Here is a 23,598-nt window from a genome sequence, read left to right on the forward strand (position 1 = left end):
TTGACACTACCCAGAAACAGCAGGCGTGTTGTAACCAGGCTGGGCAGGAGGGAGTACCCGTGCCAAAGACACTGCCAAGAACCAGCTGACAGTGAGGGAACACGTAGGGGCAGCAAAAGGAACAAGAGCCAATGGCACAACCGTGGACCAGCTGACGGTGCTGGAACACGGTTTCTAAGCAGGAGGTACCTGTGCTAAAATGCACTACCAAGGACCAGCAGACGTTGCTGGAACTCAGATACCAAGAAGGAGGCACCTAGGCCAAAGGCTCTGCCGAGAAACAGCTGATGGTGCTGGAACCCGGCTGGGCAGGAGGAAGTACCCATGGCAAACACACTTCTGAGCAGCAACATGCGATGTTGAAGCCCAGGGGTCAATCATGCAGCAGGCTGAGGCCAACTTGGAGCGAGTTTTATATTGGTTGTACACAACTACTGATTGTAACCGTGATCCACTTTGGCCTCTGGCTCTACTGTCTCTAGTATTTCCCCTGGCCTCCAACCAGGGCAGTTGCTGCTCTGCAGAATTGTCTGCACAATCCACACTTGTTCCTGAGTTACTGTGGCTCAGTCACATCAGTTGATCCCCTGATGTGTGTCCGGCAAGGTCTCCTGCTCTGTCCACATTCCCACAACTATTAATGGGAATGGGGACAGAGCAGGAGACATTGCCGGACACACATCAGGGGATCAACTGACGTGACTGAGCCCCAGTAACACAGGAACAAGTGTGGATTGTGCAGACGGCACATCAGAGCAGCGACTGGCGGGGTGGGAGGCCAGGGGAAATACTTGAGACAGTACAGCCAGAGGCCTAAGTGGACCATGGTTAAAAGTCAGTAGTAGTGTGATGTTGGAGGCAGCAGGAGACTTTGCCATCCACACAGCAGGGGAACAGCTGGCGTTACTGAACCCCACAGACACAGGAGCGAGTGTTTCTATCTGTGCGGACGGCACTTCCAAGCTACAACTGGCTGTGTTGAAGCCCAGGATCAATGCTCCGAGCAGGCTGAGGCCTACTTGGAGCAAGTGGAAAATAACATGTTGTGTGATGTTGGAGGCAGCAGGAGACTTTGCCATCCACACAGCAGGGGAACAGCTGGCGTTACTGAACCCCACAGACACAGGAGCGAGTGTTTCTATCTGTGCGGACGGCACTTCCAGGCTACAACTGGCTGTGTTGTAACCCAGGATGAAGCATGCAGCAGGCGGAGGACAACTTGCAGCTGGTTTTATAGAGGTTGTAGACTACTACTGATTGTCGCCGTGCTCCACTATGGCCTCCGGCTCCACTGTCTCTAGTATTTCCCCAGGCCAACAACCCCGCCAGTTACAGCTGTGAAGTGGCATCTGCACAATCCACACTTGTTCCTGTGTAACTGTGGCTCAGTCCCGTCTGTTGATCCCCTGATGTGGGTCTGGCAAGCACTCCTGCTCAGTCCTCATTCACACTACTAGTAATGTGAATGTGGACAGAGCAAGAGACCTTGCCGGACACACATCAGGGGATCAACTGATGGGACTGAGCCACAGTAACTCAGGAACAAGTGTGGATTGTGCAGACGCCACTTCACAGCTGTAACTGGCGTGGTTGTTGGCCAGGGGAAATACTAGAGACAGTGGAGCCAGAGGCCTAAGTTGACCAAAGTTACAAATCTGTAGTAGTTTGCATGTGGAGGCAGCAGGAGACTTTGCCGTCCACGCAGCAGGGGAACAGCTGATGTTACTGAACCCCACTAACACAGGAGCTAGAGTGTTTTTCTCTGCGGAGACGGCACTTCTGAACACCAACTGGCATTGTTGGAGCCCAGGAGGAGGCATGGAGCAGGCTGAGGCCTGATGGTGTTGGCATGTGGAGGCAGCAGGAGACATTGCCGTCTACACAGCAGGGGAACAGCAGGCATTACTGAACCCCAGTGACACAGGAGCTAGAGTGTTTTTCTCTGCGGAGACGGCACTTCTGAACACCAACTGGCATTGTTGGAGCCCAGGGTGAGGCATGGAGCAGGCTGAGGCCTGATGGTGTTGGCATGTGTATGGAGCAGGAGACATTGCCGACTACACAGCTGGGGAGCAGCAGGCATTACTGAACCCCACTGACACAGGAGCTAGAGTGTTTTTCTCTGCGGAGACAGCACTTCTGAACACCAACTGGCATTGTTGGAGCCCAAGATGAGGCATGGAGCAGGCTGAGGCCTGATGGTGTTGGCATGTGTATGGAGCAGGAGACATTGCCGTCTACACATCTGGGGAACAGCAGCCATTACTGAACCCCACTGACACAGGAGCTAGAGTGTTTTTCTCTGCGGAGACGGCACTTCTGAACACCAACTGGCGTTGTTGGAGCCCAGGATGAGGCATGGAGCAGGCTGAGGCCTGATGGTGTTGGCATGTGTATGGAGCAGGAGACATTGCCATCTACACAGCTGGGGAACAGCAGGCATTACTGAACCCCACTGACACAGGAGCTAGAGTGTTTTTCTCTGCGGAGACGGCACTTCTGAACACCAACTGGCATTGTTGGAGCCCAGGATGAGGCATGGAGCTGGCTGAGGACAACTTGCAGCATGTTTTATAGAGGAAGTAGACTACAACTGATTGTAACTGTGCTCCACTATGGCCTCCGGCTCCACTGTCTCTAGTATTTCCCCTGGCCTCCAACCCCGCCAGTGACAGCTCTGAAGTGGGATCAACTGATGGGACTGAGCCCAAGTAACACTGGAACAAGTGTGGATTATGCAGACGCCACTTAAGAGCTGTCACTGGCAGGGTTGGAGGCCAGGGGAACTACTAGAGACAGTGGAGCCAGAGGCCTAAGTGGATCAGGGTTAGAAATCAGTAGTAGTTTGAATGTGGATGGAGCAGGAGACTTTGCCGTCCACACAGCAGGGGAGCAGCTGGCGTTACTGAACCCCACTAACACAGGAGCTAGTGTTTTTCTCTGTGCAGACGACACATCTGAGCAACAACTGGCTGTGTTGAAGCCCAGGGATTATAGTTCAGGTGGTAGAAACATGAACACAACAGGAGACCCGGATACAGTTGCCAACCAATTATTTAGTCTGGAAGAGGACTGGCAAATTCTGGGGAGATCCAGGCCTTGTTCATTTTCAGAAAAGTAAGCCGGTCGACGTTATCGGAAGAAAGTCGCGTGCGACGGTCTGTTAGTACACCACCTGCGGCACTAAAGACGCGTTCCGATAATACACTGGCAGCAGGGCAAGCCAGCACCTCCAATGCATACTGGCTAAGCTCTGGCCATGTATCCAGCTTAGAGACCCAAAACTTCAAGGGGGAGGAGCCATCTGGGAGTACACTCACAGGGCAAGACATGTAGTCTGTCACCATCTGACGGAAACGTTGCTTCCTGCTGACTGGAGCCGTCAGTGATGGTGTAGACAATTGTGGCGGACACACAAAACTTTGCCACATTTGGGCCATAGTGGTCTTTCCTTGTGCTGAGGCGCTGCCTCTGCTCCCTCTTTGTGCCAAGTTTCCTCCACTGGGTCGACGCACAGAGGTGCTTTGTAAAGCACTAGCACCACTGCTGTCGGTCGGAATGGAAAACATGATGGACTGCACCAGTGTGTCTTGGTACTCCCGCAGTTTACGCTCCCGCTTCAACGTTGGTATGAGGGTTTGCAAGTTGTCCCGGTAGCGAGGATCTAGGAGGGTGTACACCCAATAATCAGCCGTGTACAGAATGTGGGCGATGCGGCGGTCGTTTCTCAGGCACTGCAGCATGAAGTCAACCACTTGCTGCAGACTCCCAACTGCCAAAGAACTGCTGTCCCCTGCTTGTGGCGTGATCTCTGCCTGCTCTGCATCACCCCACCCTCGCTGTACATACTGACTAGAGCTTTGTGTACCTCCCTCCTGTGGAGAGATGTCTTCCTCCTCCATCGACTCCTCCTCATCCTCTTCACAAAGTGTCCCCTGCCTAGGCCTTTGTGAGGAAGCATGTAACGCAGACTGTCCAGAAGCAGATGGCATTTGGGACTCCTCGTCCTCCACCTCTTCCAAAACCTCATCCCTTAGTGCTTGCAGTGTTTTTTGAAGCATGCAGATAAGGGGGACAGTCATGCTGACTAGTGCATCATCTGCACTCGCCATCCGCGTGGAATCATCGAAGGCACGCAAAACGAAGCAGATGTCCTTCATAGAGGCCCACTCAGTGGTGCTGAAGTGTGACCGGCGCACATTGCGACTTGTTTGCGCCTGATGCAGCTGGTACTCCATGACTGCTGCCTGCTGCTCACACAACCGCTCCAACATATGTAACGTTGGATTCCACCTGGTGGGTAGGTCACATATGATGCGATGTTCCGGAAGGCGTAATCGGTGCTGCAGAGCAGCAAGGCGCAATCTTGCCGTGCTGGAACGCCACAAGTGAGCGCACTCTATGCGGACCTTGTGCAGCAGTGCATCAAGATCCGGATAGTCCCTCAGAAAGCTCTGCACGACCAAGTTGAGCACATGTGCCAGACATGGGATGTGAGTGAGGTTGCCAAGGCCAAGAGCTGCCACCAGATTTCGGCCATTGTCACACACTACCAAGCCCGGCTGGAGATTCGCTGGCAGAAACCACATGTCGCTCTCCTGCTTGATGGCATTCCAGAGCTCCTGCGGTGTGTGGCTTCGATTCCCCAATGAAATTAATTTCAGTATGGCCTGTTGACGTTTGGCCACGGCTGTGCTCATATCGGTCGTAACAGGCTCCTGCTGCGCTGTTTCAGAGGAACTGGAGTAGGAGGAGGAGTCAATGTGTACAGACTGGATTCCTGCAATCCGTGGAGTTGGCAGAACACGTAGAGCGCCACTCTCCAGATCTGTACCCGGCTCCACAACATTGACCCAATGGGCAGTGAGGGAAAGGTATCGTCCCTGTCCATGGGTACTGGTCCACGCATCGGTGGTCAGGTGGACCTTGCTACTGACGGCGTTTAGTAGCGCATGTTTTATGTTTGCCTCCACATGTTTCTGCAGGGCAGGGACGGCTCCCCTGCTGAAATAAAAGCGGCTGGGCACAGTGTATTGTGGGACTGCCAATGCCATGAAGTCCCGGAAGGTGTCAGTCTCCACCAGCCTGAATGACAGCATTTCAAGGGCCAGTAGTTTTGCAATGCCAGCATTCAGAGCCTGTGCTCGGGGATGGTTTGCCGAGTATGGCTGCCTTTTCTCCCATGCCTGTGCTACCGATGGCTGCCGAGTGGCCTGGGAGTGTGAGGATGACTGGGAACGTGGTGCTGTGGGTGGAATGTCACAGGGTCTCCGGACAACAGTGCCAGAGGTTCTTCCTTGGCGATCCTGTGAGGAAGCTGAACCAGCTGTGTGTGAGCTGGAGGAAGAGGCCCCAACACGAGCTGAAGAGGTGGTAGGTGGTGCTGTACGTTGGCCTACGTCTTCAGTGTGTCTGTGTAACTCCACCTCGTGCTTGGTCCGCACATGTTTCCACATATTAGTGGTATTGAGGTTGCTGACATTTTTCCCTCTTTTTACTCTCTGATGACACAGCTTGCATTTGACAAAGCAAATGTCATCTGCAACTGTGTCAAAAAAGGACCACGCACTGCAAGTCTTGGGAGCGCCCTTTTTGCCTTGTGAAAGTGGAATGCTCCTAACGGGTGCCGAAGTGGAGGCTACAGGCAACCAAGTCTGCCCCCTCCCTCTCCCTCCGGTTTTGGCCGTTCGGGGAATCTCTTCCTCAGAGCTGCTCCCACCACCTTCCTGTTCCTCACGCCATGATGGGTCAAGGACCTCATCATCTACACTTCCCTATTCAAACACTTGCTTCTCCTGGGTTGTCTCGCCAGCACCGTACGCACCAGAAAGTGGTAACTGAGTCTCGTCATCATCTGATGTGTACTGAGGTGTGCTGACCATAGGCACTGGCCCACCCGCCTCTTCAGATTCAGAGGGACAAAGAAGTTGCGCATCACTGCATACTCCCTCTTCTTCACATTCTGGAATGCTGCTTGGCTTGCCCCCTCTTTCCAAACCAACAGATTCCGAGAACAGAAGTAGAGACTGTGATGGCTCCTGTCCAGGGCTCTCTGACTGCCTGGGCACTTTGGCAGGTGGTGAAGAGACAGATGGTTGCTCTTCGGTGCTCTGGCCCTGAGAGGATGTGGAAGTAATTGAAGTCGATGCGTTAGCTGCCATCCATCCGACAACGGCTTCAATTTGTTCCTCCCGCAGCAGTGGGGTACGGTGAGGTCCTACAAAGCTGCGCATAAAGGACTGTTGCCTGCTGAAACTGGGGGATGCTGACTTACTGGTGCCAACAGAAGGCACAGAATCCCCACGTCCTCTCCCTGCAGAATCCCCACGTCCTCTCCCTGCAGAATCCCCACGTCCTCTCCCTGCTGAAACTCCACGCCCACGGCCACGTGCCTTACTCCCTGCCTTCTTCATCTTGCTAGACTGAGAAAGATAGGCAGAAAAGTACAAAGGGGGCCTTAGTGTGCTTATTCCTGAACAGCTGGTTACAGGTATAAGAAACACTAATTTTATGAAGTGTGTGTGTCGACTACACTTTAATAGGAGATAATGTGGCCTACACAACTTTCAAATGTAGTGTTTGGTGAACTTTGTTGTTTTTTTGGGGGGGAAAAAAAACTAAAAGGATGTGACCAAAGATTTGAAAGTCAGAGTATCACCAACTTTCTGGAGCTATTACAATGCAGGCAGGTAACCTACAATGCAAAAGATGAGGCTCCAAAAAAATTGGGTAATACTAATCTTGCTGCAGCTGAAGGGCACAAGCCAGAAAAAAGGCTCCTCTATCTACTCCTATATAGTGTTTGCAACCAACCAATGTAGATGGATATGGATGGATGCACACTAATAGGAGAAGAAAAAATGAGCTGCAATTAAAGAAATATATGTGTGAGGCAGTGATGCACGCTGAGCAGCCTACAACCAGACGTAGCTGCAGGACACACTACTCAGCGTGATCTGCACTCACACACAGTCAGAGACCTCTCAGACAGCCTTGAACAGTGCAGCTAAGTGGGCACTAGCACTGAAAGGCTGCAGAAAGGCTCCGCTGTCTACTACTAGTGTTTGCAACCAACGTATATGGATACGGATGGAAGCACACTAGATAGAATTTTTTTTAAATAGCAGCTCAAAAAGAAAAATATGTATGAGGCAGCAGTGAGGCACGCTGGGCGGCCTACAACCAGACGTGGCTGCAGGACCCACTCCACAGCGTGAGCTGCACTCACACAGCCCTTGCAGATAGCTGTGAACACTGCTGCTAGGGAAAAGCAAGCTACAGAGGTGGTTTATGTAGCCTGGGTAAAGCACAATATTGTTTTGAGAATCGCTATTTCTAACTGTCCCTCACAGTCTTCAACAGCAGCCTGTCCCTAACTGAATTCACAGCAGAGTGACCAGAAATGGCGGCGGCAGTGGCTTTTATAGTGCATCATGACATCATTTCAGCAGCCAATCACAGCCATGCCAATAGTTAACATGCCTACAGGATGTGCCCACACTTCTGAGGATTCCCTTTGGCTGAATCAAAGCGAGCGGGCTGATAGCATTATGGGAACTTCCGATTCCGGTATCCGATATGAAAAAAGTATCGGAAGTCAGTATCGGAATTCCGATACAGCAAATATCGGCCGATACCCGATACTTGCGGTATCGGAAAGCTCAACACTAATTATCAACCAAATGATGTTACAGAAGTAAAAACACACAACCTATATGTGTGGCAAGGATTTACCACCTCAATTTTGCAGTATGAGACTAGTATGCCTGATTGCCGCACTTCATGTCCTCAGAACTCCCAAACATTTTCCTGGGAGACTTCAACATCCCCATTAACAGCCCCACTTCCACATCTTCCACATCACGTCGTAAATGGCTGCACATTCAGTTGGAAGAATGTCTCAAGTGGGGTACCACAGGGCTCTTTCCTGGGCCCTGTATTGTTCAACATCTTTATCAGCGATTTAGATGACGGAATTGAGGGTAAACTGATTAAATTTGCTGATGACACAAAGCTAGGAGGGATAGCTAATACTAGAGAAGAGAGAGAGGATTCAAAAAGATATAAATAAACTGGAGCAGTGGGCAGCAACTAACAGAATGGTTTTTAACAGGGAAAAATGCAAAGTACTACATCTGGGCAATAAAAATGAAAAAGCATATACAGAATGGGAGGAATAGGGCTAAGCAACAGCACATGTGAAAAAGACTTGGGTATACTAATAGATCACAGACTGAATATGAGTCAACAGTGTGATGCAGCAGCAAAAAAGGCAAATGCAATTCTAGGATGTATTAACAGAAGCATACAGTCTAGATCACGTGAAGTCATTATTGCCCTCTACTCCTCTTTGGTCAGATCTCATCTGGAATACTGCGTCCAGTTTTGGGCACCACATTTTGAAAAAGACATCAACAAACTGGAGCAAGTTCAGAAAAGAGCGACCAGAATGGTGACCGGTCTGCAAACCCTGTCTTATGAGGAAAGGTTGCAGGATTTGGGAGTGTTTAGCTTGCAAAAGAGAAGACTGAGAGAAGACTTAATAGCTTTCTACAAATATCTCAAGGGTTGTCACATTGTAGAAGGGTCATCTTTATTCTCATTTGCACAATGAAAGACTAGAAGCAATGGGATGAAACTGAATGGGAGGAGACACAGATTAGATATCAGAAAAAACTTTTTGACAGTTAGAGTGATCAATGAGTGGAACAGGATGCCATGAGAAGTGGTGAGTTCTCCTTCAATGGAAGTCTCCAAACAGAGGCTGGACAGACATCTGTCTGGGATGATTTAGCGAATCCTGCTTTGAGCAGGGGGTTGGAACAGATGGCCCAGGAGGTCCCTTCCAACTCTACGATTCTATGATTCTATGATCTGCATTCCAGCCTCTATCACTAACCACTTCTCTCGGCCTCTCACAGCTCTTAATCTCTCAAACACACAAAGACGGTAACACCCTTGACCTTATCTTTGTCCGGCTCTGTTCAATCTCCTACCTTGATAACGCTCTGCTTCCCCTCTCTGACCACAACATTCTCTTCTTCACGCTCACAAATCCTCGCCCACCCCAGCACACTCCTACCTACCACACATTCAGAAATCTACAAACCATTAACCATCATACACTTTCAGACACCCTACACTCATCACTGTCACCCAATCTCCTCTTTTTCCTGTCCTGGTTTGGCTGTACACCACTACAATGACACTCTCAGAAGCACCCTTGACCAAGTAGCTCCCTTCACCCTCAGAACCTCAAAGCACAGAGTGCAACAGCCCTGGCTCACATCGCAAACTCAATTTCTCCAGCGATGCTCAAGGAGTGCTGAATGCTTATGGAGGAAAACTCAAACACTTGAAGACTTCATCCGCTTCAAATTTATGTTAAGAACCTATAATTGTGCCCTTCACCTCGCCAAACAGATCTTCTTCACCACCCTGATCTCACTATCCAAAAGCCCAAGAAATTTTTTGACTCCTTTCACTCCCTCCTCAGGCCAAAAGCACAAGCCCCTATCACAGACATTTCAGCTGATGACCTTGCCTCCTACTTTGTAGAGAAAATAAATAATATCTGTCAGGAAATCTGCTCCCAGCCACCATGTGCCGTGACGTGACTCCCATCCCTCCCTGCATTTCCCTTGGCTCACGCTCCACAATTGATCCCATCACAGAAGAAGAAGTCTCCAGGCTCCTCTCTTCTTCTCGTCTGACTAAATGCACTACTGACCCCATACCCTCACATCTCCTCCAGTCTCTCCAGTCATAACTCACCTAACTACAATCTTTAATCTCTACTTCTCCTTGGGCATTTTCCCCTCCTCCTTCAAATACTCTATCACTAATCCATTATTAAAGAAACCCGCTCTGGACCCATCCTGCACAAATAACTACAGACCAGTCTCCAATCTCTCCTTCATCTCTAAACTCTTGGAGCACCTGGTCTACTCCCGCCTTACCCGTTACCTCTCCACTCACTCCCTCCTAGACCTTCATAGTCTGGCTTCCGCCCCCTACGTTTGACAGAAGCTGCACTCATCAATCGACCAATGACCTGACAGAAAAATGTAATGGTAACCACTCTCTGCTTATTCTTCTCGATCTTTCTGCACCTTTCGACACTGTTGACCACCATCTCCAACTCTCTAGGCTCCAGTCACTAGGCATTAAGGACACTGCTCTCTCCTGGTTCTCTTCCTATCTTTCTGACCGGTCCTTCTGTGTTTTGTTCACTGGCTCTACTTCATCTCCTCTTCCTCTCTTTGTTGGGGTACCTCAGGGATCAGTCATTGGCCCCCTTCTCTTCTCCCACTACATGGCCCCAATTGGACAGACCATCAGCAGATTTGGGTTTCAGTACCTTCTTTATGCTGATGACACACAACTATACACGTCATCCCCTGACCTTACCCCCGCTGTACTACAATATGCCAGTGACTGTCTGTCCGCAGTCTCCAACATCATGTCTGCTCTCTATCTGAAACTCAACCTTTCCAAAACTGAACTTCTTCTGCTCCCGCCGTCTACTAACCTCCATAAATCTGAAACTTCCCTCTCCGTGGGTGGCACCATAATTACACCCCGGCAGTAGGCATGTTGTCTGGGTGTTATGTTTGACACCAATCTCTCCTTCACCTCCCATATACAATCTCTTGCCTGCTCTTGCCGCTTACATGTAAAGAACATCTCTAGAATCCGACCTTATATCACCATGGAGACAATAAAAACCCTCACTGTTGCCCTGATCCACTCCCGCCTGGACTACAGTAACACTCTATTAATTGGCCTCCCGCTCACTCGACTTTTCCCTCTCCAGTCCTTCCTTAATGCAGCAGCCAGGGTTGTCCATCTGGCTAATTGGTACTCGGACTCATCCGCTCTTCTCCAGTCATTACACTGGCTGCCCATTCATTATAGGATCCAATTCAAAGCATTTTTTCTCACCCACAAAGCTCTCCACAGTGGGGCACCCCCTTACATCTCCCTCATTTCTGTCTATCGGCCCAGCCAATCGCTGAGCTCTGCAAACGACTTTCAACTAACATCTGCACTAATCTGTACCTCCCACTTCTGACACCAAGACTTCTCCCGCGTTTCGCCAATCCTCTGGAATGCTTTACCTCAACAAATTAGAACCAGCCACAACTTGCACAGTTTTAGGTGATCCCTCAAAACACATTTGTTCAGAGCAGTCTATCACGTTCCCTAATCAAAGTGATTTTATGTGTAAGTGTGTGTGTGTAGCCCATTCACTATTTCTATCTAACCCCATTCCCTCAAGATGGCTGGATCATCATTGTAAATACACACCTGTGCTTTGTATCTTCCCCACCTCATTGTAGATTGTAAGCTCTCACGAGCAGGGTCGTTTTATTTTGCTTTAGTTATCGTATTATTGTTAACGTTGTTAATTATGACTATTGTGTTTGAAACTGTTAAACTGTAAAGCACTGCGGAATATGTTGGCATGCTATGTAAATAAAGAATATTATTAATAGTATCATGTTGTGCATTGATGTGAGCCACAAACTCCTTTGAAGTGAAACTGTTCTGGATGTAATGTACAATTTGCACTCGAAAATTGGATCACATGACTTCTTTGATGCTTGCACTAAAGAACGGATTGGACAGATAGTTCTTACCGAATACAACAATCATACATATCATATTGATGATATCAACTGGGATTTAACTCCAGAGTCTACTTTCAAGCAGTCAGATGGCTATGAAATCAGTTTTATCGATTATTACAAAAATCAATATAACAAATGGAACACAGACCTGAAACAGCCTGCTCTCATACATAATCCCAAAAAGCAATAGGTCCAGGAAAAATTCCAACAGGGCCTATTATTCTGATTCCAGAATTCTGCAATTTAACAGGTTTAACTAATAGAATGCGAGCTGATTATTCTGTAGTGAAAGAGCTAGCAAATCACACTCAACTAGTACTAGAACAGAGAGAAAAACAGTGGGAACATTTTTTGACCATATTCGCAGAGATGACAATGTACATAAAGAACTTTGGGATTGGGGACTAAGTTTTGACAGTAAACTTCTGTTCTTCACTGGAGTTTACTGTTGTTCATAAATAATAATTCAACGCATTACGTTCAGTAAAAATACTTCTGTTTCAAATTTTTATGGCTGCTTCATTACTGGGGCTCAAATGCACCATCTACTACCACCATTATCATCTTCTGCCTAGAGGCAGTTAATGTGCAAACATTGTATTGTGGAGTTTTCTGTGTTTGTGTAATTTGAGAAGGAACGGCTCTTCTCCTAACAGAAAGCTTGGCCACTGTAAGATACATCATACCCTGTCAGGAGTACAGCCCTCAGCCATACACTACATGAGAATGCCATACTACCCTAGTTAGTGACACTATTTTGCTGTAAAAAAATAAAAATACAGGCCACATATATTACAGTGTGGTATCTCCGTCACACGCCTCACCTATCTGTGGGATAACAATTGTGCCTTTTCAAGCCTATATTGAACTGTTTTCGCTGTGTCCTTGGCTAGTTAGTGTCACTAGTTTTCTGTTTTTTAAAAAAATTTCGGCCAGATAATTTAAAGTCTGGTGTCTCCGTCACACGACTCACCTATCTGTTGTCTAAAAGTTGTGGCATTTCAGGCCTACATTGAACTTTATTTGCTGCATCTTACCCTAGTCATTGACACAATTTTGCTGTGAAAAAAAAGTACAGGTTAGATATTTTAAAGTGGGGTATTTTCGTCACACCGCTCATCTATCTGTGGGCTACAAATTGTGCAATTTGAGGGCTACATTGAATTTTGTTTGTTTGGTTTCATTTGGCCATCCACTACATTGGTTCAAAGGGTTATTGGGGTGCGTGTAACTTTGTGGCAAGGTGGGCCTTGCATTCAATGCATAGGCAAACAGTGTGGCAGTACCAAATAAATAATAATGGGAACTTTGGTTTCATGTGGCCATCCAGTACGTCAGTTTCTAGGATTATTGAGTTGTGTGTAACTTTGCAGCAAGGCAAGCATTGCATTCAATGAATAGGCAACACTATTGGAGACCCACATTCTTATAATGTGAACATTTTTTCATGAGGCCCTCCTTTACGTCTCGTCAAAGGGGTGCGTCCTAATTTTTGGCAGTCCAGCCACTCACTGCAAAGACAATAACAGTTTAATAATGGGAACAACAAAACATAGCCGGCTCATGGCCCTTTAAGAATATTAATGCCGCCTGATGCCCCTATAAAAATAGGCTTTGTGACTTTCAGAGGCCCTCCTTCATTAATGAAACAGGATGTGTCTTATGATGCGTCACACACCACATGGCCAGCTAAGGTTGTTAAATGTTAAAATGACATTTCCCTGTGAATGCATTTGTATAGGTTGAAAGAAATGCTAAAGTGTAAAAACGCATAAAAAACGCTACGTGTGAGCATAGCCCAAGTGGCGAAGGTACATTTTTTTGGGGGGGTTATTTATCATTACCCTGGAAAAGATGTTCCTTAACATATTTCTCAGGAAAATCCATTTTGGCTTCGTTTTTGTATGTTTTAGTGTGCGCCTGTAAAAGTGGCGTAATACTCTGAAAACATTGTTCACAGCAGTTACCTAGGAGTCAGAAATGCTTCCAGGGGGTCTTCCCCATGATGTTCCCATGTCATTTGAGCACTGTTCCCATTGATTTCAGATGTTTTCAGACCTTAAGTCTAATGCTCGAGCTTCCCATGGACTTACATTGGACTCGTTGCTCGGGTTGAGCACCCGAGCATTCCAATTTGCTCAACCTTAGCAAAGAGCACCCAAGCATTTTAGTGCTCGCCCATCACGAACGGTAAGACAAACTCCAGTACACTTTGAACAAAATGCAAAGCGTACTGAATATTCATATAGCAAATGACTGAGTCTGTATTTAAAGGCCTTAGTTGAATACGTCAAAGGAGTTACAAGGTTACTTGGAAAACTGAGCATGGACTACAGTAAAAGGGAGGCAGTCATAGGAGAAGAGAGCAGATTGGCACTGGTGTCAGAACAAGTAAGAAACATATTGTCTGCTTGATAAGCTTTTTATTGGCACTAATACTGTCCTGCCACTGTTTGGCACCATTATTGTTAGGTTCACTGAATGTAGTACTGATTGCTATTTTGGGGGCCACGCTTTGTGATAGTAATTCCTGTCAGGCAATATTTGCTCACAATTGTTTTATAAGGCCACTATGTATATGGTGCTAATGTTTTTGGGGATAACAATGTTAGAGCACCAGAGTATGGAGTTTGCATTAAGATATTAATGGAATGATGGAAAACTAAGCAACTTATATTTGGGAGAGCATCAAACAAACTCTTCAGAGATGTGAGCTAAAAGAAGCTTTCATAAATTGAAAGGTAATTTATATGCTTAATGCCAATCATGTTTCGGTTACTGTTAAAAAAGAACTACGGTACATTGCCACAGGATGTGATCTATATTGGGGCATAATTCTATGTGAAATGTGATCTATGGATTTCAAATAGTCTGTTCTGTAGATTGCTCCCATATAATCGAGAGGCCAGTTTCAGAATTTTGACTTATTTTACGGCACTATTTTGCAATAGAATACCAAAAGATCTGAGAAAAATCACATTATTTTAGGGCACCATTTGCAGAATTAAAGGAGTTTTTCTCTATTACTAGACTGACAAGTATAGGGTACTGAAAGAGTAATGTCATACTCATATATTACAGCCTGGAAGTCTCCCCGGAGTAGGTGTTGTAACACCAGGAAAGTGTAGAACATGTTCTAGGTCTAATTACATGTGTTCTCTCCAAAATAGGCCGGTATCTCTGGGGTTTATGCTCAGTGCATTTTTTGCTTTCTGTAATTTGAATGTATTTAAATCACTTGAGAAGGAGCTGAAGTCATTTGTGCATAATTGTTTTTCCAAGTGAACATACCGAAGTCTCTTGGAAAACTTTGCTGATGTTTGAGTTAGTTGTGCTCCAGTGCTCTCTATTTTCAGCCTCATTAGCCCTGGAGAATCCTACATTGCAGCACAAATACCTTCCGCTTATAAGGACTACTGAAGTCGTTTTCAGTACACTTCTTTTAGGTAATTTTGTTCCTGATTTCTAAAAGCAAATAATAGCCTTTGTTTGTTACAAAAGACGCTGTTAATCTCACTGGAATGGTAAGCACTGCTTTTTTCTCATCTGAAGCAGAAGCAAAGGCCTTCAGAAATAATGATTTGGAATATTTAAATGCAGTTCACAATTATAAAAAAAAACAATTTACTAAAAACAACATCAAATCACCAACACGTAATTGAAAAACAGGGCCATACTTATCAATTTGTGGTTGAAGTACAAGTTCTCTGCAAAATCCAGACATGCCCCAGTGGTATATGATGGAGATAGAACAAGTGCAAGATACTGATGAACAACCACTCGTACATCTATTCCACGCATGATTCTTTTTGAGATAGCACAGATAACTCTGCTTTGTAATACTTCTCTGTATATGAAGATTTTGTTCTGTTTCAGTAGAAGTTAACACCGCACCTATATGCAAATTATTTTTCAATATTGAAAAAATATTTAAATATGGGAAATTCCTTTAAAGGGAATCTGTCAACAGGATTTCACCCCAAAACTATTTACACTGCTGTTCAAAAGTTTAGGGTCACTTAGCAATTTCCTTATTTTTGAAAGAAAAGCAGAGTTTTTTCCAATGAAGCTAACATTAAATTATTCAGAAATGCACTCTATACATTGTTAATGTGGTAAATGACTATTCTAGCTGCAAACGTCCGGTTTGTAATGCAATATCTTCATAGGTGAATAGAGGCCCATATCCAACAACCGTCACTCCAGTGTTCTTATGGTACTTTGTGTTTGCTAACTGTGTAAGCAGGCTAATGGATGGTTAGAATACCCTTGAAAACCCTTGTGCAAGTATGTTAGCACAGTTAAAAACAGTTTGGCTGATTAGAGAAGCTATAAACCTGACCTTCCTTTGAGCTAGTTGAGAATCTGGAGCATTACATTTATTGGTTCCATTAAGCTCTCAAAATGGAACTTTCATGTGAAACTCGACAGTCTATTCTTGTTCTTAGAAATGAAGGCTATTCCATGCGAGAAATTGCCAAGAAACTGACGATTTCCTGCAACGGTGTGTACTACTCCCTTGAGAGGAGAGCACAAACAGGCTCTAACCAGAGTAGAAAAAGAAGTGGGAGGCCCCGCTGCACAACTGAGCAACAAGACAAGTACGTTAGAGTCAATAGTTTGAGAAATTGACGCCTCACAAGTCCTCAACTGGCAGGTTCATTAAATAGTACACGCAAAATGCCAGTGTCAATGTCTACAGTGAAGAGGCGACTCCGGGATGCTTTCCTTCAGAGCAGAGTGGCAAAGAAAAAGCCATATCTAAGATTGGCTAATAAAATGAAAAGATTAATATGGGCAAAAGAACACAGACATTGGACAGAGGAAGATTGGTAAAAAGTGTTATGGACAGATGAATTCAAGGTTGAGGTGTTAGGATCACACAGAAGAACATTTGTGAGACACAGAACAACTGAAAAGATGCTGGAAGAGTGCCTGACGCCATCTGTCAAGCATGGTGGAGTAATGTGATGGTCTGGGGTTGCTTTGGTGCTGGTAAAGTGGGAGATTTGTACAAGGTAAAAGGGATTTTGAATAAGGAAGGCTATCACTCCATCTTGCAACGCCATGCCAAACCCTGTGGACAGCGCTTGATTGGAGCCAATTTCATCCTACAACAGGACAATGACCCAAAGCACACCTCCAAATTATTGCAAGAACTATTTAGGGAAGAAGCAGGCAGCTAGTATTCTATCTGTAATGGAGTGGCCAGCGCTGTCACCAGATCTCAACCCCATTGAGCTGTTGTGGAAGCAGCTTGACCGTATGGTACGTAAAAAGTGCCCATCAGGCCAAACCAACTTGTGGGAGGGGTTTCTTGAAGCATGGGGTGAAATTTCTCCAGATTACCTCAGCAAATTAACTGCTAGAATGCCAAATGTCTGCAATGCTGTAATTGCTGCAAAGGGAACATTCTTTGACGAAAGCAAAGTTTGAAGGAGAAAATTATTATTTAAAATAAAAATATATTTTTCGAACCTTGTCAATGTCTGGACAAGATTTCAAATTCATTTGGCAGCTCATTTGGTTAATAAAAGTGAGTTTTAATGGAAAACACAAAATTGACCCCAAACTTTTGAACTTTTGAAGTGTATATGCGCATGTAGCTCTATCAAACACAAGTGCAGCAATATGTAGGTAGATGCAGTGTTAGTCTGATTAATGCCGTCCCCACTCTGGACTGCTCAGCATGTAGAAACCTCTCATGGGGGTGTTAGCTATAAAATAATGTTAAAACTGTACATCTTGGGCTTTATGAGCCTTCAGGAGCTCTTCGTTAGAGAGGGCAATTTAAAGCTATTTAACCTCTACTCTTTAGTTCCCTGTGGAACGACTTGTATGTAAAGATAAGCTACATGCATTAATCTGGTTGTGCATTAATTTAACATAGATTAGTGCCTTATCCTATAAATATTGCCTCACAATCATGGGAAGAGAAGAATTGCTATCCTCACGGTATACTGTTGCCCGAGGCAGTGTAACAATTATAGTGGATACTACAGGGGTTTCTTGGCAAGAAGCACAATCACAGCAGAGTCCAGAGTTAAGTGAATCGAGTTTATATAAGAACGCAGCAAAACCATGCGTGCACAGTGTGAACAAGGCAAACACAAAAGTCAATAAACTGCCGCTAGAGGTCAGCGGCCAGTTGCAGGGTATACGCCTTTCAAAGTATCGAATGCTTGGAGCATAGTTTAGAAACAAAGTCCAGAACGTTATAGCCGGTCACTATGGAAACAGATGCCGTTATCAGTACAGTATAGTTCTCAGAAAGTCTATCCAGTAGGTACCCTAACCCTGGTCCGGTTAGGGCACGGCAGGGCCGCTGAGTCAGCCGGAATCGCAGAACCACAAGTAGCAAGCACACGGTAGATTCTTTAGGACGGAGCAAACAGTAAGTGTCACCGATCAGGTGGCAGCAGGTAACAGGACAGTAGAGCAGCGGAGACAGCCAGTGGCTGTGGAGAGGGCAGCAGCAGGGGAGTGCAGTATAGTCTCTTGAAGCAACCACGAATGGAACAACCTCAGCAAGCTACAGCAGCTGAGAAGCCAGGACAACCCAGTACTCAAAGGAACACAGGCAGAATACTCCAGCATTGATTAATGACTGGGGTGGAGTCTTAAAGGCAGCAGACAGGAACACATGAAGGCCAGACCACCATCTTGGAGAAGGGCAAAATTCCAGAACATAGCAAAAGTGTCCAGAGTCCTGACATTACTCCCTCCTTAGAAGCGGCCTCAGGACGATCCCGAACCCGGTTTCTCGGGGAATCTCTGATGGAAAAGAGAAATCTTCCTTTGAGCGCTGATGTTCTCCACCGGTTCCCAAGAGTCCTCTTCAGGGGGATACCCCTGCCATCTAATCAGATACTGGAGCCGACCTCTGCGAATTCTGGAGTCAATAATGTCATCGACCACAAATTCCTCTTGCCCATCAATTATCACCGGCCGTGGAGGTGGCACAACACGACCCTGAAAAGTATTAGGTGAGACAGCCTTTAGTAGGGAAACATGAAATACGGGATGTACCTTCATAGTCCTAGGTAACTTCAGGCGACAGGCCACAGAGCTCACAATGCCATTAATCCTAAAAAGGCTGATGAACTTCTGTCCCAGCTTCTGTGAAGGAACATTCAATTTTAAATTTTTGGTGGATAACCATACGGAATCCCCTACCTTGAACACAGGTGCTGGTTTGCGGAATCTATCTGCCGATCTTTTGTAGCGCTCTTGGGCTGAAGTCAGGGTCTCTTTTAGGACCTCCATATTCTGTTTCATCGTAGTAAGCCTTTCCTCTACAGCCGGAACTGGAGACTTTATTGGAGACCTGGGAAAGATACTGGGATGGTAACCCAGGTTTGCAAAAAACGGTGTTACCTTAGTAGAGGCGTTCTGAGAGTTGTTATAAGAAAACTCCGCCAAAGGAAGTAAGTCCAGCCAATCATCTTGAAGGTGGCTGACGTAGCACCGAAGATACTGTTCCAAGGTCTGATTGGTCCATTCTGTCTGACCATTTGTCTGGGGGTGATAGGCGGAAGAAAGGCACACATCAATATTGAGTGCAGAACAGAACTCTTTCCAGAATCTTGACGTAAATTGGGAGCCTCGATCAGAGATGATCTCATCTTGGACCCCATGCAGCCGAAACACATTCTGTAGGACCAGATCTCCAGTCTCTTTAGCTGAGGGAAGACCGGCGCATGGGACGAAATGGGCGGCCTTTGTTAAACGGTCTACAACCACTAAGATCGTATTCATGCCTTTAGAGATGGGCAGCTCCACAATAAAGTCCATAGATATCGACCCCCATGGGCGGGATGGAATAGGTAAAGGTTGCAGGAGGCCCGTAGGTGACATACGCGGGGTCTTATGACGAGCACATACCTCGCATGAGAGAACGTAGTCCCTTGTGTCCTTCAGGCATGTTGGCCACCAGAAGAAGCGACTTAGGAACTCTTGGGTCTTCTGTACCCCCCTATGACCTGCCACCTTGGAATCGTGAACCACTCTGAAGATTTTGAGATGGACCGCCTCTGGGATGTAAACACGTTGTCCTCTGAACCACATGCCCCCTTTAAGGACCAGATTGACATCAGCAGGTGGGTTAGTCAAGAGTACGTCACCTACATACGCTTCCTTGATGTCCTTCCACAAGTCCTTATCCTGGATGACCCCGATGAAATTGGCATCGGAAAGAATCGTTTTCGGCGAGGGTCCCCGTAAGGCATCTGCAGCATGAATCCGAGATAGTGCATCTGCTTTTCCATTGCGAGAACCTGGTCGAAAGGAGATAATAAAATCGAATTGATTCAGAAATAAGCTCCAGCGGGCCTGACGAGGAGAGAGACATTTCGTGGATCTAAGAAACTCCAGGTTACGATGGTCTGTCAACACAATAACTTTTTGAGCGGCTCCTTGGAGATGGTGTCTCCATTCTTTAAAAGCCGCAATAATGGCCAGCAGCTCCTTATCCCCTACGTCATAGTTCTTCTCTGCTGAGGTCAGCCTACGAGAAAAGAAAGCACATGGATGAAGTAAGGCCTTCTCTCCGACTCTCTGCGAAAGGATGGCCCCCAAGGCGTTGTCTGAGGCATCCACTTCCACGATAAATGGAAGTATCGGATCAGGGTGGACCAACAGTGGAGCTGAAGTAAAACAGGTCTTGAGCCGAATAAATGCTTCCTGAGCTTGTGCGGACCATTTAAATGGATTCTCCTTCTTTGTCAATGCAGTGATGGGACGGACAATATCAGAAAAATTTCGGATAAAACGTCTATAAAAATTGGCAAAACCGATAAAACGTTGTACCTGTTTTATATTTTTGGGTACCGGCCAGTCGGTGATTGCCTGGATCTTTCCAGATTCCATATTCAGCCCCTGAGGGGAGATGACATAGCCCAGAAGCTGTATCTCGGAGCGATGGAACTCGCATTTCTCCAGTTTAATATATAGGTGGTTCTCCTTCAGCCGTCTTAAAACCGTCTTGACATGTTCCTCATGTTCCTGCAATGAGTCTGAAAAAATCAAAATGTCGTCCAAGTATATGACCACAAACTGGTCCAATAGATCCCTGAAAATATCATTGACAAGGTGTTGGAAGGTCGCTGGCGCGTTACACAGTCCAAAGGGCATTACTAGATATTCAAAATGTCCATAACGGCATCTAAAAGCTGTCTTCCACTCATCCCCAGGGCGAATACGCACTAGATTATACGCCCCACGAAGGTCTAATTTGGAAAAGACTTTTGCTTGGCGGACTCTCTCCATTAATTCAGGTATTAGCGGTAGAGGGTAGCGGTTACGTATGGTTACCTTATTAAGTCCCCGATAATCGATGCATGGTCTTAGTGTCCCATCCTTCTTTTTCACAAAGAATATAGGCGCCCCAGCTGGCGAGGAAGAAGGGCGTATGAAGCCCTTGGCCAGATTTTCATCGATGTACTCTTTTAGGGCCTGAAGTTCTGGTGCAGCCAGAGGGTAGACATTACTAAAGGGAATCGCTGCCCCGGGAAGGAGTTCAATAGGGCAGTCATAGTGTCTGTGTGGCGGGAGCTGGTCCGCCTTCTCCTTGTCACACACATCAGAAAATTCCTTATAGACAGTTGGTATCCCCACTACCTGTATAGGAGATTCGGCCTTCAAGGATGTAGAGATTGTCTCCGTAGCAGACTTCTCCCTTGTTGGGAAAGTGATCGCCTTGGTCTCCCAGTTGATGGTCGGGTTCTGAGAGCGCAACCAGGGAATACCTAGGATCACGGGAAAATGTGGAGAAGAGATTAATAAGAACGACAATTGCTCCTGATGATCCGGCTCTAATAAGATCGTGAGAGGTATTGTCTCCTGGTCTACAGGGCCAGAGATTAGGGGTGAGCCGTCTACTGTCTCCAAATTAATTGGAGAAGCCTTCTGACAAGACTGAATGCCATGTTCCTTGGCAAAGGAAATGTCCATAAAATTGCCCCCCACCCCTGAGTCGATCATAGCTGAGCTGGAAATCCATCTTCCAGCACACAAGATTTTAATAGGGAGGGAACAATGAGAGCTCTTTTCCTTCACTTCCCCGGGGGGTGTGGTCATAGCAAGCGACTGAAACACTGCATCTATAGGCAGGCTACACTCAGAAGTGTCGGATTCCGTATCACTGCCATCCAGCTCCCCAATTGCAGCTACCACTTTGTTCTGACGTTTAGGACATTTTGGGCAGTTAATCAGGAAGTGATCTGACTGGCCGCAATAAAAACACAAACTCTCCCGAAGGCGATGTTCCCGGCGTTCATTACTATCACGCCTCTGAACTGAGTCAATCTGCATCGGTACCTCCTCCACACCCCGAGATGTCTTACCTGCAGTTTCTTTGGGAGGAAGGGAAAAATTAGACATGCGGTTATACACAGCCAGCTTTTCCTGCCTGCGCTCAGTAAGGCGAATGTCTATGCGCACGCAATGCTGTATAAAAGCCTCGAGCTCCTGTGGGGATTCTGAGCAGGCTAATTCATCTTTTACCACGCTGGACAGGCCTCTCTTAAAAATGGGAACCTGTGCATAAAGGTCCCAATTAGTATCTACTGCTAGTCGCCTGAAGTCGGTCGCATATTCAATAACCGAGCGCTTGCCCTGGCGCAAAGATAGCAGCGCGGTCTCAGCCGAAGCGCGACGATTTGGATCGTCAAACATTAGTGCCATGGCGGCCAAAAAATCATCCAGCACATTCAGGCGTGGGTCACGAGACTCGATCATAGGATTCGCCCAAGCAAGCGCACGTGAGGTCAGCAGCATGATTATACATAGCACTTTAGAACGGCCCGTTGGGAAATGATCAGCATGGATGTCAAAGTACAGCATACATTGGTTCACGAATCCACGAAACTTGTCGCGGTCGCCATTGTATCTAAATGGTGGTAATTTAGGAAGGCTAGGTGGTGGTACGTGCCCTGCAGGCAAAGTCACATGTCGAGCCCCCTGAGCTGCCATCTGTGTACTGATGTCCTGGAAGTTTTGTCCACACTGGGTCTCCAATCCAGTCAATCTGCTTTCCTGTGCTGCAACTCGAGCGTCTAAGTCCTGCAGGTTCTGCCCAAAACCCCGTTGATTACGTTCCACGCTTTCAACTTTCTTTTGCAGAACATTCATATCCTGCTGCAGGGAACGGAGCATGGTGTACACCTGTTCCATCTTGCTGTCTGACATAGCTCCTGCAAACCCCTCTTTTTGGGCTGGAGTATCCTGTAACAATTATAGTGGATACTACAGGGGTTTCTTGGCAAGAAGCACAATCACAGCAGAGTCCAGAGTTAAGTGAATCGAGTTTATATAAGAACGCAGCAAAACCATGCGTGCACAGTGTGAACAAGGCAAACACAAAAGTCAATAAACTGCCGCTAGAGGTCAACGGCCAGCTGCAGGGTATACGCCTTTCAAAGTATCGAATGCTTGGAGCATAGTTTAGAAACAAAGTCCAGAACGTTATAGCCGGTCACTATGGAAACAGATGCCGTTATCAGTACGGTATAGTTCTCAGAAAGTCTATCCAGTAGGTACCCTAACCCTGGTCCAGTTAGGGCACGGCAGGGCCGCTGAGTCAGCCGGAATCGCAGAACCACAAGTAGCAAGCACACGGTAGATTCTTTAGGACGGAGCAAACAGTAAGTCTCACCGATCAGGTGGCAGCAGGTAACAGGACAGTAGAGCAGTGGAGACAGCCAGCGGCTGTGGAGCGGGCAGCAGCAGGGGAGTGCAGTATAGTCTCTTGAAGCAACCACGAATGGAACAACCTCAGCAAGCTACAGCAGCTGAGAAGCCAGGACAACCCAGTACTCAAAGGAACACAGGCAGAATACTCCAGCATAGATTAATGACTGGGGTGGAGTCTTAAAGGCAGCAGACAGGAACACATGAAGGCCAGACCACCATCTTGGAGAAGGGCAAAATTCCAGAACATAGCAAAAGTGTCCAGAGTCCTGACAGG

General features: G+C 46.6%; 1 protein-coding gene and 1 pseudogene across 5 annotated transcripts in view; both read left to right on the forward strand.

The window, feature by feature from the left end:
• The window catches only part of APBA2 (amyloid beta precursor protein binding family A member 2), a 791,677-nt gene that overhangs the window by 713,444 nt on the left and 54,635 nt on the right, over positions 1 to 23,598 (forward strand). The gene's annotated exons all lie outside the window — the stretch shown is intronic.
• Positions 11,503 to 13,280, forward strand: LOC141098882 (piwi-like protein 1 pseudogene; annotated as a pseudogene).

This window comes from Dendrobates tinctorius, unplaced genomic scaffold (genome assembly GCF_039654945.1).
Source record: "Dendrobates tinctorius isolate UK_male_01 unplaced genomic scaffold, ASM3965494v1 ptg000097l, whole genome shotgun sequence".
NCBI classification, from domain to species: domain Eukaryota; kingdom Metazoa; phylum Chordata; class Amphibia; order Anura; family Dendrobatidae; genus Dendrobates; species Dendrobates tinctorius.